This window comes from Ambystoma mexicanum, chromosome 2q (genome assembly GCF_040938575.1).
Source record: "Ambystoma mexicanum isolate Mex_15411 chromosome 2q, UKY_AmexF1_1, whole genome shotgun sequence".
In the NCBI taxonomy this organism is placed as follows: Eukaryota; Metazoa; Chordata; class Amphibia; order Caudata; family Ambystomatidae; genus Ambystoma; species Ambystoma mexicanum.
The window spans coordinates 278,532,691-278,550,934 of NC_090924.1; the positions used below are offsets into that span (position 1 = coordinate 278,532,691).

At 50.3% G+C, this 18,244-nt stretch overlaps 1 long non-coding RNA gene across 2 annotated transcripts in view; it reads left to right on the top strand.

Moving 5' to 3' along the window:
• The window catches only part of LOC138569343 (uncharacterized), a 460,996-nt gene that overhangs the window by 410,648 nt on the left and 32,104 nt on the right, over positions 1 to 18,244 (top strand). The window contains exon 3 of one of the 2 annotated variants that reach the window (XR_011303215.1): positions 13,211 to 13,319. This is a non-coding gene — a long non-coding RNA (uncharacterized lncRNA). Of the gene's footprint in view, positions 1 to 13,210; positions 13,450 to 18,244 lie in introns of those variants that run through there. The other variant, XR_011303214.1, reaches the window with a different exon arrangement.

Genomic DNA, 18,244 nt, shown 5'->3' on the forward strand with positions numbered 1-18,244 from the left:
TGCACCCAATCACCGACCTTACCTGGCAAGGGTTTCCTACGGGCCAATTGCTCACTCAGCAAACGCTGTTGTCTAACCCACACACAATTCAAAACTTCTTGCATATCCACCTGCGATTGGACACCACCACCCAGCGCAGGAACCCTCAACTTTGAGCCGGGTTTCCTTCCCCGCATCAACTCGAAAGGAGAATGACCAGTGAAAACCGAAGGGGTTAGCCTGTAAGCTTTGAGGGATCCGACAACACCCTCGCCCAGGGAAGACCATTGGCAAGAGCCAGTTGAATAGCCCCCTTGACAAAACGGTTCATGCGCTCGACAAGATCGTTGGCCTGTGGATTGTACAATGCAGCCTTGTGGTGACGTACACCAAGCCCATCCAAGAACTTCTGCATGTGTGCTGACACGAACTGAGACCCATTGTCAGTCACTAACCCAGCAGGCATGCCTTCCTTGTCAAACACCGCAGAGAGGAAGCCCACAATTTTCTCGGCTGTGACAGTTGACAAAACAGTGGCCTCGACCCACCTCGACGTATAGTCCACCAAAACCACCACAAACTTCAGATCTCCCCCCAATGAGTCCATGGGTCCCATAATGTCAAGCGCCACCTTGGACCACACTTCACAGGGCACCTCCACCGGATAAGTAGGTTGCGGAGAAAGAGTTTTACTTTTATCGCTTGCGGAACAAGCCGCCCAATCCTTCACTACTGCCTCCACATCGGCGACCATGCGGGGCCACCAATAATCTTCACTCAGCCTCCTTTTGGTCATGGACCTGTCTAAATGTACTTCGTGTGCTAAACCAACAAGCTTCCCCCTAAGGGAACAAAGGGGAACCAGCCTCAGACCTCTCGCCACACCCCATGGACCAACAGACAACTCCTGCCAAACATGACCGTAAGACTTGGACACGGCTGTATCAAGAATACCACTACTGAGTGCTGCCCTTACTTCAATCAACTCGGGATCCGCCGCACACTCAGTACTCCACACACATTCCGACACCGCAGGCACCAGATTGGCACCAAGGTGCAATCGCCCCCCACCTCTCCTTGGACCTCCTCGACACCACTTGGGCTCGGAAACCGAGACAGGCAATCCGCCACCGCGTTCCTCACACCAGGAACACACTCCACTTTGAAATTATACTTGGCCATGTCTGCCATCCATCTCATGATCCTTGAAGATGCATGAGACAACCCTTTCGTCGTTATCACATGTACCAAGGGCTTGTGGTCAGTACGCAGGGTATACTCAATACCCCACAAGAAGGTCCTAAAATATTTGGAAGCCCAGACAGCAACAAGAGCTTCTCTCTCTATGACAGCATACCTACCCTCAGCCTCCCTGAGGACTCTGGAAGCGAAGGCAATGGGACGAAGCTCACCATCGACCCTTTGCTCCAACATCGCACCTATGCCATACTCACTTGCGTCCAAAGTTAGAAAGGTTTTCCTGGATGGGGAAAAGGAGCTCAAGGATGGGGCTTGACTAATCTCCACCTTCAACCTGAGAAACTCTACCTGGCACTGGTCGGACCATGCAAAATGCGCACCCTTCCTCAGTAAGGACCTCATGCCAACAGTCTTATCGGCATACGAAGGTACAAACCTGCTGTAGTACTCAGCAAGACCCATGAAGGATCTCAACTGGTCCTTGCTTGCTGGGGCCGGTGCGTCACTCAATGTCTTCACCAACTCGCTCTTAGGATGAATACCCTTAGCGTCCAGGGAATGACCCAAATACGTCACACTGGGAACCCCTACTTTACATTTGCTGAGTTTAACAGTAAGTCAGCTGGCTTTCAGGACGCCCATCACTTCCAGAACCCTGGCATCATGCTCAACACGAGATGTACCCCACACAAGAATTTCATCTTGGAAACATTCCACACCAGAAAGACCTGCAAAAAGTTTCTGCATTATCCTCTTAAAAACAGCCGCAGCGGAGGCCAATCCGAAGGGCATCCTACAAAAACGGAATGCCCCAAACAGAGTAACAAAAGATGTAAGAGGGCGAGACTCGACATGTAGATCTATCTGATGATAGGTAGATGACAGGTCAAAGGTGGAAAAACAGGAAGCACCACACACTAAAGAAAGCATTTAATTGATATTGGGCAGAGGATGTCTGTCAACCCATATGCAAGAATTAAGATCCCTGAGATCTACGCACATCCTCATGCCCCCATCACTCTTACGTGCCAAAACCACCGGGGCCAACCATTCTGAACTTTCTATCTCTTCTATGACCCCGGACTCCTTGAGTTTGGCAAGTTCCTCCTTTAAAGCATCATAAGCCATAACCGGGACCCTTCTGACTTTGTGGACAACAGGCACTGAATCTTTCTTGAGAACTATCTAGTGTGCAAAGCCTTTCAACTTGCCTAGCTTAGCAGTGAAAACCGAGGGGAACTTACACTCTAGAACTTCCGCCGTGATTCCCATAGGAGATTCAGCACCCTTGTTCTCATCACATATACTCATGACAAGGACTGATTTCCCTGGTCTAATCTGCAGCTCTAGAGCAGCCTGTTCTTCCCACCCAAGCCCAGGGTCACCCTTGTGGGCCACGTACAACTTTCCCTTGGCCACCCGACCCTCAAAGTCTATATTGGCACCCTCAAACCCTAAAACCCTGATGGGTACTCACCCATAGGTACATGGGTTTATATCAGAAGCAATCAAATCCGACACTCTCTTGTGGAACTTGGACTCATGCAGCTCGGGGGAAATCATTGTATATGGAGAGCCCGTGTCCACCATCATCTCCAGCGGAACACCATTGACCATGAGCGTCGCCCAAGCTTTCTTCATGCAGCTCCCCACACTCAACAATGAACCTTCAGACGTACCACAATTGCTCTTGTCTGAACAACCCATGTACCCCACGATGGTCACCTCCTCTCCATCATCGCAAGTCTCTACCATGTTCACGGATTCTTTGGTGAATACACCACTCTTGCACATGCGGGCGTAATGCCCCTTGGATTTGCATCTCCTACACTCCACGTTGGAAGCAGGACATTCTCTTGCACCTGCCACGTGACCACGCCAACCACATCTCTTGCACTGTTCCCTTGATGAGGGTATCGCCCTGCTGTCTTTGTTTTTAGTCTTGGCATCAAGAGTTCTGCGGGGAATCACCACATGCACCGCTTCCCCTTTGTCCGCTAACTCCCTAACACTCTTTCTGGACTCTTCAATTGCGCGGGTAATCTCAATATACTATATTCTATATACTATATACTATATTCAATGGTACCGGTGAACTTGCACGTGGCAATCAAAGTGCGTAGGGCAGTCACATAGGGATCTATGCCCTCACAGGAGCCCTGAGCTCTCCAGAAAAAATGATATCTTTCAAGTACAACGTTCTCTCTCTTGCCAAACCGTGCTTCCAGCTTCCCTAAAGCTGTTTCGTAAGCCAACACCACTCCAGGAACAGCGTCACCACCCTTATTACCATCTGAAGGGGCGGTGGGGGCAGCGTGTACGTTGGGACCAGGGAGATGTCTGAATACTCTGAGACCTTCAGTTCCCAAACAATTGAGCAAAGCTGCATCCTTTTCATCATCTGTGAACTTGGAACCACCTGCCGCCCTGAGGTACACCTTGAAGGTGTCCACCCACAAGTCCCATGCAATCGCCGGCTCACCAGGGGTGGCCAAAAACGCCGGGGGCGGACGTGCATTGTTGTGCTGCATATTTAGGGGTAAACCAAACTAGAGGAATGTCAAATCCAATCACTTAATGGCTCCTGCACTATGCTTGGTAAAACGAATTCCTGGATGGCACAAGTCACTCACAGTTCCTTGGCTGTCAATGGCAGCTGGGTCTATTCGCTCTTGACCCGGATAAACAATGCCTCCCTTTAATTGTGCAGCTGGGGTTGCTTGCCAACTCTGAACGGGGAAAGACAAACAGGGGCCCAGATGACGAGCTTTCCCAGAACTTTCTCCACCCCCTGGCCCTCCTCACCTCTAACAGCAGGGGCACCATGCTCAACCCCGACTGGGGAGCACAGGCTGGGAACACGTAGGCTCCGGTGTGGATTTGCGTGGTGGAACCTCTTCTTGTAAACGAAACGAAGATCAGGATGCAAGCAGCCAATCCAGGAAGGGTTGTACGGCGTGGGCCGTGTCAGCAGGAAGTGATCCTCCCCTTGGGCCCTCCTCCTTCCGGCAGACACAAATCACGCAGTCCGAGGCAGAGGAACAGAAACGGAATTGAAAGAGCTCGCCTCCCCACGGGCTCCCTCCACGCCGTTGCAACACACAGACGACTCCCGACCACGCGGCCTGTCCACTCCTCTCCGGATCAAACACTCGGCCTGGTTCTCCCGGCCCCTCTTGCTCACAGCGCTAGATGAGCACACAGCGGGGAGCGGAGGGTGCTGTCCTCCCTCACCTGCGAGCACGGAAACAGCGCGCTCGGCCCCGGCTGGGGATTGCAGGCTGAGGACGCGTCGGCTCTCTACCGGCGCCGCAGAAGATTCTCCTGTCTGGGGGAAAGATGGAAGTCCCGGCAGCATGGTTCCTCACAGCAACTCCCAGAGCAGGTCGCTCGACGCAGACGGTGTCGGCAGGGGAGGGCTTTGCTGCACACGGGTCTTGTGGCTCTGCTGCCCACGGGTCTTCTGCAGTACCAACGGTGCAGGCACCCAGCCCGATGCGACGAAATGGCACACATCAGCAATGGCCGTTGGCTTAGGATCGGGCAGCAGGAAGAGGAATGTAGGCAACTGCTGGGCGGTCGAGGAGGCAACGTGGGTCAAGGCTGGTTACCCTCGTCGCCAGTGTAGTAAGGACGCATACGCAGTAGGTAAGTGAATGTCCTTTATTGGTAACCAGCCTGAGCCCAGCAGTGCTCAGCCTACACAACACCTCAACACTTCTCAACCACTTTCCCCAGAATGTAGAACCCTCAAGGAATGTAAACATGACCTCAGAGCAGGAGTGGAATTCTACAAGGTAGAATTCCACTCCAGACCAAGACATACATTACAACACAAACCTGCACGTGCGCCAAGCTTGAGGGGAATCACGTGCTCACACTGCACTGAATGCAGTGTGGCTTGCTGCTGCCCTTGTGCCGAGCTCTCGGCTCCTGAAGACATATGCTTTATAACCAGGCTTGCACTGAGCCTCGGGCAGGCGCTTAGTATTGGTTGTTTTCCAAAGTAACATTATTTCCCAGCAGGCATGGAGGCCCCCCAGCAAGAACATCGTGGGGGACTTTGAGAGTAACTTTCTGAAACAAATGGGTGCACCACAAGAAGATCTAGCTGCAACCTCCATGGCTGTAATGATGTCCCCTACCTGACCCATTGCATTGTGTGCACTAGATCTCTGTACCCTTCACAATGTACACACTTCATCATCCTCTTCTTGCAATCCCCAAAACAGGCCTCGCTAGTATACTTAGTTTCCTATCAATTTCCTTTATTATTTAAGAGAAATACTTTGTTTTTCTATTAAAAAAAATGCTGTGAGTGTGTGCATTGTTAGAAGAAGAGATAGTACGATCATAATTAGGCTGAATAGCGTAAAGCAATAGAACAGAAATTGCACCTCCAAGTGGGGTGTACACAGGTGAGCATGTAAAGTTTGTTTTTTCCTTTGCATTTTAGGGCGGTAGTATTATTTTACAGTATAGCAATGCTACGAATAACAGAATAACAGAATACAAAGAAACAAATAGGATTTGATTACCTACACAGAGCACGCACAGGACAACTGGACGCAGCCACTTAAGGCTATGGATATCCAGCAGGCCCGCGCATTGCTATGGACACCAGAACTCGACAGGTCCAGTGCCTGTGGGAGTTGGGGCCTGCTGTGGACATCCACAGGCCCCATGGTGCTATGGGACTCCAGCACCATCAGGAGTGGGGACACATGCAGACCTCTGCCACCGTACTGGCACGAGGGTCCCACTGCATCAGGACATGTAGGCCTCTGCGTCCATGTGTGGGCCTAGAGGAGACAAGGACTCAGTCGTTCCTCTGCGGGAGTTTGCAGCCGTTCTGGTGAACGTGTCTACAGAGGCTCCATTTATTAGCTTAAAGGGTAATACAAAGGGGAGGACACATTTCCCTTAAAGGGGCAACACCCGTCAGAGGGTCACACACCACATGCAGTGCAATGCAAAACTTGGCTATCTACCAGAAAACCCCTAATCTGGTGGACACCCTGCTGTAAAATGCCTAGCTTTCACACACTCTCTGAGTCACCAGACCAGGGTTGGGCCAGGGCCTACAAAAGTCTTTGTGAAAAGGAAGTGCTAATGAGATTGGAATCTGCATAGCTCTGTGTAATGGTGGCCAGCTCATAATGCAGCTGTTCAGCGCGAAACTTTCAGCAGTACATATACTTCGAGTGGCATTTCAAAATTCACAATGTACGCTATGGACAAATTATTATTGACAACATATTTTGGGAGGTGAGTGTTGGCGTTCACATGGGAGGAGGTGGGAGGTCAAAGGTTGTGGTACTCTAGAAGATGTGCATTCCTGTATGTGCTTGCAGCTGCTCGCTCAGTGTTGCTACGTGCGTATATGTGGAACTTAGAGGAGTGTAAACGTGTGTGCATATGTTAAGGAGAGAGAACACGTATGCATGTGTAAGGAAAGTGTGTTTGTTAATTGAAGGTGTTCTTGATTTAGTGTGGATGCAGAGCTCATGTGTGCAAACAAATAGCCTCGTGTGATTTTAAAGTGTGTGCTTGTATTAAGGAACGCGCTTGCTTATACACTTTGAAGACAGTGGCCCTCATTACGACCCTTGCGGAATACGAAAAACGATGGCGGAAATGTAATACCACCATCGAATACCGCCCGTTGCGATCATGACCCGTCACCGTAAAGTACGATGCCATTAGCGACACCATAGCGAACGCCAACGCTAACTGCACCAAGTACGCGCACGCGCGCCCTGCAAAACCGCAATATCCGCCATGGCGCAACGGTACGCGAATGCTGACCCCAGCGGACATTCACCTAACGCCATCAAGCATGGCGGAAAGTACCATTCCGCCATGGCGAGAACTACGGCATCGCGAACCAACCGTAATGGCCCTACTGAGTGCCTGTACTCCACTCCCTGGCCACATTGCACAACTCCTCGTAGGCGCAATGCAGTCACACCATGCAACCAGCGAAATGTACAAGTCACCCATGCATGCCAACGAACAAATGCATGCAGGGGCCCCAAGTGCCCTGTGAGTGGCCATCCACAATTGGCAACACACCATTGCCGTACTGATGCAGCACAGGCATCTGAAGGTGCAAGTACACCAAAATGAACTGAAAATTCCATGACACAAAACAACAACAGTCCCCCATCGCTTGCCACCAGTGCAAATCAACATCCAAAGCAGTAACCTGAGGGAGACTGCACCAGCCCTGTACACATGCCAGTAGTCAAACCAACCATCAGCATAAGGACGTACCACACAACTGTACCCAGAAGCCGGAACCCAATGCAGAACACCTCACAATACATCGCGCCACAAATCGGAATATGCCACATTACTAGCAAAGAATAACGCTACACGGTTAATATCTGAATATAAATTTAATGCACATCAAAATCACCAAGCCCATACAGCCATTTGAACATAAACTCACAAATGATCAGCATTACTGTGGGCTGCATCCGCAATAAATGACCAGCTTCCCCATGTGTGACGCCCTGTACCTTCATGGCACACAGGGGCTACATCAACGTCCAAAAAGGCAACATGGAAGCGCCTAGGACCGCAGGGCCGTCCCATGAAGTAGGCACTAGTCCAGCTGGAAGCTAGGTATGCTGCACCTAGCCACTAGTACTGCGTAAGGGCATGTGGGCCATTGGCGATCGTCCCATAAGATCGTAATGGTGCTCCACTGATTAACTCGAAGCTGCAGGTGTCGACTGTAGAAGCCATCTGCAGGAGTGGCGTACAGATGGCAGCGGCAGAAGGGGAGGAGATACCTGTCACCCAAATGAAAAAAATGATAGTATGGGCATCCGAACTCCATATGCATTACTCACTTCATTCAACACACCAAACCTACAACCATATGCATGCTAGCCCACTCATAAGGATCAATTGCACCCAAAAATCACTTGCGAATCATTACGACACAAATCGAGGTGAATACACTATTTCAAACGAGTGTCTGTGTGCATGCGCCTGTCAGAACAGGATCCATCAGATGGGATCATCAACGTGCATAGACACAAGTGATTGAAGGCGCGTCGAGACAGGGAGGGTTCAACAAGGGCAGACAGACGATGGTCCCACTATGGCAGCCTTGCATCACATAGCGCAGGGGAAGGGGATAGATTCCAAATAGCCATGTACATGGCAGACTCCCAATTAAATCATCTTTCCATGCATCCATTCATCATTCCCTCATCCCGTTATGAAAACGCCTGAATATTCACTCACATAACATTCGAAATTTCCATTGAGTCTGTGCGTAATGCAGCCTTCAAAATCCACTGTGCTCCTGCCCGGATTCCTTGTGTAGTGAAGTCACATGTATTTGGGAACGTCCTGCCTTATCGTCCACAACGCTATGGCGCATCCCATTCAAACCATGTCAATCATTGCATTCCCGTCATGGGCCCTGTCCCAAGGACATTCAACAATAGAACGTTACATTTCCAGTCAGACCTGTGGGCGTCTCCACGCCGCTAGTTGAAAACCGAAAGCGCTGTCCTTCGAATTCCTCATTTGCAACATCACGTTGAAAAGGCATCTGTGAACGCTTGGATTCACAAATACATATATGCAGTGCGGCTGTGTGTGAAAATGGTAACTGGCCTCAATCACTGATGGGACTCCCCACCGTCGGTGAACGTCGGTACAGTGCTGCATGAGGGTCCACCGTTGATCGAGCACTACATTCCACTGACCCTTCACAAGTCTGCTCGCGAATGCAAATATAGTATGTGCAACAATGGGACCATAGCAGAATTAACATATAAACCAATATTCCACAGCCATCAGGATTAAGAACATGATTGCAAATGCAAGATGCCATGCGTCGAATTGCAGCGTCGTGTGCGGGACGTGCTCGCACGAAAGGCATTGCAGCTGACACAGGTGGAATGAATCACCACAGGTGAAGGCTATACAGCCTGAAGACACATAAATTGCACACCCAAACCCCTCCCCCAACCACACCCACTCCAGAATGCTACCGGCAGGACTAGCGATGTTGGGCCTGGGGGACCTGATTGCACTGCAAGTCCTCCAACTTCAAGAAGAAGACGAACGCCAACTACTACAACAACCGGCCGCACAGAGGAGACGCAGGAGGAGGAGGAGGAGGAGGGCAAGGCATGGCCAGCAAGCCCCACCAGCACAGCCACTACCACCACGCAGGCAGCCCGCAATCCCACGCCTCCGAGCTAATCCGTTCAACCTCACAGCTGAGCAGATCCACACCCTCTACCGTTTGGACCGGGACACCATAACCGCCATTGTCGACATGACACACGCTGACCTTGTCAGCATGATAGATAGCCCAACCGCCATCCCACCCCTACTGAAGGTGGTGTCTGTACTCCACTTCCTGGCCACAGGCACCTACCAGCACACAGTCGGACAGTTGCATGGCATTTCACAGCCACTATTCTCACGGACACTATTCCAAGTGCTTGATGCCCTCCTGAAGCACTCAGACGACTACATCTCTTTACCACGCTCAGAGCAGGAGCTTACAAACACAAAAGTGGGATTCCATGCACTTGGCGGCATACCGGGTTGCATTGGTGCCATCGACTGCACCCATGTGGAATTGGTTGTCCCACATGCCATGGAGGCCCAGTACCGCAACCGGAAACAATATCATTCAATCAATGTGCAAATGGTGTGTGACTCCAACAGGATCTTTACACATTGTACTGCCCGATTTCCGGGATCAACACATGATTCTATGGTCTTGCGGAACTCTAGAATACCACGCTACATGGAGCGACACGCAGGGCGCCGATCATGGCTACTCGGTGAGTCACATTTAATGCATGAGTATGTGGGGTAGGTGATGCGTGAATGACCTGGCAGGAAGGGGGGGGGGGTGCGTACGTAGCAATGACATTCCACAAACATCCTTTCTTGTCCACATACAGGTGATTGCGGGTATCCACTGAAGAGATGGCTCCTTACACCAATCCGGAACCCACAGGACCAGCATGAGGAGGACTACAACCATGCCCACTCACGTGCCCGTGTGGTCATAGAACAGGCATTCGGCCTACTGAAGGCTCGTTTCCACTGCCTCAGCAGGTCTGGCGGGGCACTCCTGTACCGCCATGAGAAGGTGGCAAAGATGGTCATGGCATGTGTCATGCTACACAACATGTGCGTACGTAGGAATGTGGCCATGCCCCCCGACGCAGAACTGCTAGCACCTGAAGATGGTCATGATGAGGGTGGGGATGTGGCAGCACCTCAAGGGGTCCGCGAGGCACAGGAGGCCCGTGAATTACGGCAGAATCTCATAGATGCATGCTTCTAGCACTCACGCCTGGTGGCTGTTACATGGACACGGGACTTGTTGCACTGTGTGTGTCTGGGACATGCACAATATGGACTGTACGCCAAGATAGGCCTCGTACACAGAGATCAATGTCCACACATCTCATAGGATGAATATGAAGAATTGTATTGCAGATGTGAAAAGACATTACACACCCAATCGACCCGCCACCCAAAGAAGCCCAACACACCCCCTCCACCCTCCTACCTCCCCCCCGAACACCAGTGTCCAATGACGCTCATTGTCAGTGGGCAGACGCTATTGCAAGCCCCCTCTCCGGGTATCAGGGGCACCCCTGCCTGTGGAGCGCCGGGTCCTCCCAGATCTACGTTGGGGGCTGCCCTGGACGGAACTTGCAACGGATGATGTCTCTGCCTGCTCACGTCCATGCATGTCCCTAAGGGTTTGTGAGAGCTCAGTGAGCACACGGCGCACAGCGGCAAGTTCACCACATACGTCTTTGGATGTCGCATGCAGTTCACCCCTCAGGCTCTCGGTACTTCTCTCCATTTGTGCCCTTAGTGTCTCTGTACTTCGCTCGATTTCTGCCCTAAGTGTCTCAGTAGATGTTTCAATGGCTGCCTTAGAACCCCCACATTCATCAGCATGCTCCTTGAGGAGCGTGGCTAGTTGCTGCTGTTGCACTATCATCTGCTCGAGGGACTGTTGCCTCTGCTGGGCCATGCCCATTTGCGGTGGTGTCACAGAGGGGCTGGACGCCTCATGTTGCCTTGCAACAGGCCTTGTGGGGGTTGGCCAGTCGTCGTCTTGTGGGTGCCCCTGCGTGGTTTCCTCATGGTGTACGGGATGAAACATGCAGGGGGATTGGGACAGGTCATGGATGTGTCCTACTTCGGCAGCACCGTTTTCTGTGTCAGAGCATGCTGGCATGAATGCAGTGTCACCTAGGGTGCTGCTGCCACCAGAAGCAGTGCCTTCTGTGGCATCCATTGGGGGGACCTGTGGTGCTGCTGTTGTGGACATGCTGGCTGCTGGGGTGCCTGTTGATGTCCCCTCCAGTGTGCTGCCACTCGATTTGTGCAGCTGCCGTGCCTTGATCCGTGCAGCTGAGGTGGAGGGTCTTTGGCCGTTGGTCTTGGCCCTCTTTGCAGGTGTGCTGGTAGGGGTGTCCTGAAGCTCGTCGTTGGAATCGGACCCTGTGGTGGAGTAAAGGAGGGCGAGCGTTATTCATGGGTCTGTGGTAATTGTAATGGCAATTGTATCACATGCATTGGGGTGGTACCTGGGGGTGATTTGGGTCAGGGCCTTGGAGGTGGTCTCATTTTTGTGTGCATTGGGGATGCAGTTATTTTGCAGTCTGCAGTTAGGGTGTGCATGCTGCACATGTAGAGTGTGTTTTTTGGTTTTTTAAATATTTATTTATTTGATCTGACTTTTAAGGGGCGCTGTCATGGCATTGTTTGTGGTCGTTCTCCTGAACATGTGTTTCTATTGCACTATGGGGACACATGGTACTTCACACGGTTGGTAATTGGAGATTTGGCATAGTTTTATTTGGGCCACCTACCTGATTCTTTTGATGTCTGCACTCCTTTCTCCATCCCTCCGACTCCCTCTATGCTCTCCATTCCAATGGTGGAGGCACAGATTTCTTCCCAGGGGGTCAACTTGATGGGTGATTCCGATCCTCCCCCGGTAGCTGTGGCAATGTTCCGGTTGGCAGAGAGTATGCTCCGGACGCGTATCCGTAGGTCGTCCCATCGCTTTCTGCATTGCTGTGGGTTGCGGGGTGCGGTCCCCACCGCACTTACCCGCTGTGCCACCAGCGCCCATATGGCCTTCTTGTTCGCAAGTGCCGTCCTGGTCATTTGCGTGGAGAAGACGACGGCAGCATTCTCCTGGAGGGTCTCTGTGAGCACGGTGAGGTCCTTGTGGGAGAAGTGGACCTGCCGCTTGCGGTCGCACGCTTTTTTAGCAACTTTTCCCATATTGATTTTTTGGACTGGGGTGGCTAACGGGTTGGGATGTGTCTCAGGGTCGGATTTTTAATGGTTGTGTTGGGATTCTGCTTTTATAGGTGTACGGCGTGCTGTTTCCCGTTCTGGCCCCATGTTTTTACTTCCGTTTCCGTATATTTACGGTGACCGTAGTTTGCGCTGACCGCTCATTACGGTGACCGCTAAGATGGGTGGCGGAATTGCACCTAGGGCGACGTACGACGGCGGTAAGGGGCGTTTTGGGGTCATTTCCACCATCGCGGACTTTGCACTTCCGCCATGGCGTAATGCTCGTGCCCGATGGGTCAGAATTAGCCGCACTTTCCTCCATCGTGCAGTGGCGGAAACGCTATTTACGCTATGGCGGTCATGTCAGTTGATTTCCGCAAGTGTCGTAATGAGGGCCAGTCACTGTTTGTGAAATTATATATGTTTGTAGTGCAGAGCAGAATTCAACTCTGTGAAATTGAGGTCATTCTTCTTGTGTGATTGGTAGAACAGTCTGTGCTTAAATGAAGTCCGTGCTTGTGTATGAAGAGGCTGTGTAACTGTATGTATGCAGAGTGAATATGAAAGTTAAATGTGTACGTCTGTGGTGGTGTAAGACAAGTGTGTGTTTGAGAATGACAGCCTAAAAGTGTGTACTAATATGTCATGCTTCTTTGTACAGCAAATAAATACTTAAAATACTTCATTTCTTCTCCTTCACACACAGAACACTCGCTGTCATCTCTCTCGTCATGTCATGGATAGACTACACCAACAGCATCTACATCGGAATGCCAGATACCTCATGAGGAACCTCTATTTGTCAAAGAAGGAAGGTGCATACTAGCATGTTTGAGAGATTAACAGGCATGTGGAAGGATAACGGTATATGCGTTAATGAAAAGGAAGGACAGCGAATACTTTCATGTTTGGAGGGGAAAAGGAGCATATAAACACGTAAAAGCAGGATAGTATGTGCTTGTTTGTGAAGGTGCAGCCTTGCATTGGTTTTGGGTGCAAAGAGCGGGAGAGCATGTTTGTTGGTGTTAACAGGAAGATGTGTATACCATTTTTGTGTTTGGTAGTGTAAGCTAGCATCATTCAAATGGTGGCCCAATTTAGCAAAAGGAAAACTCAACTCCCTTGAAATGGAGGCTGCACAAAGCACTGATCCCAAACACCAGTTTCACACATACATCCTTACTTTGAAAGGGTTTCAACTTGTTAAAGAACTCAAACAGGCACCTCGAAGCAGGCACAGTTTCTCAATCTTTTGCTTTGCAATGCACGACATGCTTGCTTAAGGCTTTCTCTTCAAGCACAAACTTTGATGTTTTTACTCAGTCATAGTTTTAACACGAGATGGGCAGTATGATGCTGTTGAAGGATCAGAGACCTGCTGTAAAGGGTGTTATTGATGTGACTTCTGCTGAATTTCCTTTGCATATTCGCAGCAGACCAAAAACAACTTTACCCTTTTGACTTTTAAGTGGGATCTTTTACGGTTAGTGGCCACTGACTAATGAGTCAGCTCCCTCAATTATCCAAATGCACACACCATTTCTTATTCGCCAGGAGTCAACTATGACCTGCCAATGACTAGTGGCAAGTGCACATTTTGAGGTCTAGGAGGGCACCCTAAAAGTGATCCCCTCTGTGAGCCGTTCCCCTGTAGGCAACACTTGTACCTTTCCCAATATTTAGCTTTAACAAAAAAATTACTTTACATAAATATGTCAGGATATGAATTTCATTTTATGTTGAAGAAATTGCAAAAACAATTTAATGAGCTGTCTTTCTCGGTCTTCACTCTTTCACCTGTTCAGAGTATCTGTGGCCAAAACAGAATTCAAAAACTCTGTTGTGTTGCCACCTTAGACATTTGAATCAGAACAGGTGGTTAAATAAAACAATTTTAGATGGCTGCCAAAGACCAACTGGCAGCTTGGGCACAAATCCTGCTCTGAAGACACCCCATCTAACCCCATTGTAGGGAGAAGGAGGAACACAGGAGTCTTTCACATAGGGAGGCATACACCTTGCACTGGCCCTGTTCTTCCAACAAAATACATTCAATAGCCAATGACCTGATATGTGAACAGGTAGATGGCAGTTTAAGGATCATTCAGTCTGCAGTTCCCGTCCTGCCTTGAGTCTGACCTTCTGTGACCGGCTACCACACCTCTCCCCAGCACATATCCCTGCAACAGCGAGCAGTCTGGAACAGATCTTTAGCATGTAGAGCTGCATTTAAATTTTTTGAAGAATGTTTCCTGGATTTGTGACAACCTTTAACCCCCAGGGACATAATTTACCAAGCCTAAACAACCTATTGACGCATGGTTCGCTGCTAACGATCTCTGCCTTAATGCCAGTAAGACTGAGATCCTTCTCATTGGGACCCCTGTTGCCTCCTTCCCCCCTCCACAGGTTTCTTCCCCACACCCTCTTATGAGGCTAAAAACCTTGGCATCCTCTTTGACTCCTCTCTCTCCTTCTCTCCTCACATTGCGGACCTTGCCAAGAAGCCCCACTTTCATCTGCACCTCCTCAGAGGCATTCTCCCTTTCCTCACCTTTCCGAAGGAACTCAATGTCTCCAGAGCTCTGGTCCTCTCTAGGCTGGAGTACTGCAACAGACTCTTCCTCAATCTTCTTTTATCCTCCCTTCACCCCCTTCAACTAATCCAGAATAGGAATACGAGACTTATCCTTGCTGTCAAGCCAAGGGACCACATCTCTCCAGCCCTAAAATCTCTCCAATGGCTCGGGGGCTGTGAGGATCAAGTTCAAGAACCTCTGCATCATCCACAAGGCCATTTGGGGCCAGAGACCCAGCTACATCCAACTCTCTCTCCCTAAATACCCCCCTGCTAGAGCCCTTCAGTCTTCTAGCTCCAACTCCCTGCTGATCAGATGCTTTTCCAAGCAGAGAGTGGGAGGTACATCTCTCTCTTCGGCAGGAGCCTCTCTCTGGAATGGCCTTCCTGCTCCTCTCAGGAGTGTGCCAGATCTCCTTAAATTTCGGAAGCTTCTCAAGACCCTACTTTTCTCTTCTTCCTTCCCACTCCCCCTCCCCTGCTAATGCCCCCTCTGCTGCATTGACTGGCTGCCTAGACCTTTCTGAGTCCTGCAGGGCACCAAGCCCTCCACGCCCAGTGTACCCCAGCAACCCCCAACCTGCACTTGCCCTTCCGGGTCCCCTTCCCCTTACTGGCCTGATTGGGTATGCTTCCCTACAGAGACTGGCCCACCTCCTTCCTCGCACTTAGCATGTGGTCCTGACTCCCTGTATCCCCTGGCACTTGCCTAGCCACAGGGGCCCTCGTCTTCCCCTCCTTCTGCCCTCCACTTGTATGCCTCCACTCTGCCCGCACTTCCCTCCCACTCTAGCATCATCCCTTCCACCCGACCAGCACTTCCCCCCTCTGATCCCACTGCAGTTCTTGTTACTGCACTTGAACAATACAAATGGCACTAGGCCTATTAGAACAGTTACTGTTGTTTTCTTCCCTGCCCCCCCTTTTGTTTTATGGCACCTTGAAACACCATTTGGTGTATAGGTGTTTTATAAATACCCAATAAAATAAATAAAAATGTTATCCAAAAGCTGTGTCTCATTGGAACAATGTCTAAGCAATGGGCCTACCCGCAGAGCACCAAGTCTATGTGGTCACCATGTACACAGTAGCTGGAAACCATTCCAGAGGTGCAAGTATCCTGTTGTATTGATATGTATTTGAAACTGGAACTTAAAAATTCTTTCCCTGGCCATATTCATTCACACACAATACCTCTAGCCAGCAGAGATGGTGCTAAATGCCGTGGTAATGTGGATAGGGCTGGCGGTGTGCTGTGACAGCATTGATAACGGGCGGTCCAAGCAGGGGAAGTGGGTGATGTCAGCAATGATAGCGGGTGGCACCCACTGTGGGAGTGGACGACGGTTTCATAATCCACATTTTGAGCCCTGGCCCTTATTATGTTACAAAGTAAGCACTGCTGTTAGGCGGAAACCTGTGCAGTTCCCTCTGGGACCACTGAAAAAGATTTAGGACTACAGGTGTTTGGCGGTGAACCCACTTGGTAGCAGTCTGTACCACACAGATTCACTTGGTAGCTGTGGCTGAGCAGTCAGACTTCTCTCAAGAAGAGTTGAGCAGTATGTGGAGTATACAAGATAGGACAATTCTTCACAGTAAGGCAAGCAAACACGCAACAAGGCTTCAGTGTAAAGATATTAAGGTATTTATTTATAACGGAACATCTATAGAAAACACTATGGCACTATCACGACAAATACTTCAGTTACAATTACTCTACGCATAAGAAAACGATCAATCCCCCTAACAATATTTCAACAAGTCTAGGTTCTACCGGTATCACTTATTTTCAGACAGAGGTGTATACCTCAACCTAGATGGCACTCTAATATTAGTTAGGACGGGAGAGAAAAATAGGCAGGTTACGAAATCAACACAGTTCAATACTTCACGGATAAAATGCAAGGCAAGAAGGCAAGAACCACAATAGATCATAAAGTTCAGAGGCCAGGCCCACTCGGAGAGAGGCAAGGTGATATGTCCCAAAAAGTCTCTAGTGGAAATGCGTTCGAGTCTTTGTAGCAAATTGTTATCGGCAGATTGAACCAGTTCAGAACAACACGCTTGAAAAAGCTTGGAGGCGACCCAACGGAAAGGCGAGGATTAAGACACCTCACTCGAACCGATCGAAAGGGAAGCCAGGCGGACACGGTACCTTGTTGTGGAGAGACAGCTCCGGCGGGGGCAGTTGTTCCTGGTGGTGGATGCACGTCGGGTCTTTGCCAAGAGTAGAGATGATCTCGTCGTCGAAGAAAAGTGAAGTCCGGTGCACCACCAGGGAAGAGACCAGCCGCGGAGTGCTCCGTCACAAGGCACCACCTTTTGGTCGCGGTACAGGGGTAGTGGCTATCCGGTTGCCGGGGTGCTCTGCACGAGCAATTCGACCACTGCATCCTGAGGCGAAGAAAAAGCAAAGGGGACTGGTTGTTCCCACCAGTCAGGGGAAGAGACTCTCCGGCAGGGAGATCTCCTCTGTCGTCGGGAAGTGGTGAGTCGGTTTAGCAGGGCTCCACCGGAGGTGTCGTCGTTGCAGGTCGGCTCAGCGTTACCCTCGTCGGATTCTTAGGTCCTGTGGCGACTTCTGAAGATCCAGTCCCAAAAGCCCTGCTTTTATGCAGAAAACCTTAGCTGTCAATCAACACATGCTAAGTGGTGAGCGGGGAGGCTCACCACTTGGGCCAATCACTCCAGAGTGCGACCGGAGTTGGCAAGGCAACTCGGTCCAGGGTGCCTAAACCCCCTCCCACACCCCTGTGGTAACCCAGACAGAATGGCACCACTTTGGAGGGTCTCTGTACAGAGGCCCGCCAAAAGTGGAACAAAAGGCTCAACCTTTGGTTTAGGAGTCACAGAGACGAACACAGACGCCATTTTAAAAACCGAGTTCTGGCAGAAATTACCATCCGATAAACTTATTTAAGATAAGTAGACCGGTGGTACGTTAGAGATTAACGAGGAAAAGTATCAATCTCCAACAATGGGACGAATCCCATAGGGTTATGTCCGGGGTCGAACATAACAAGTAGTTTCCACTGCCACCAGCCAAAACTCGACGAGGGGGGACGGGACAGTGCCCCCTCGAGTAACAGACCCAGGAGTTATCGAATTACCCCTACTAGCATGTCCACAATAAGATGGTTGGTACTAGTTCTGTTAGTA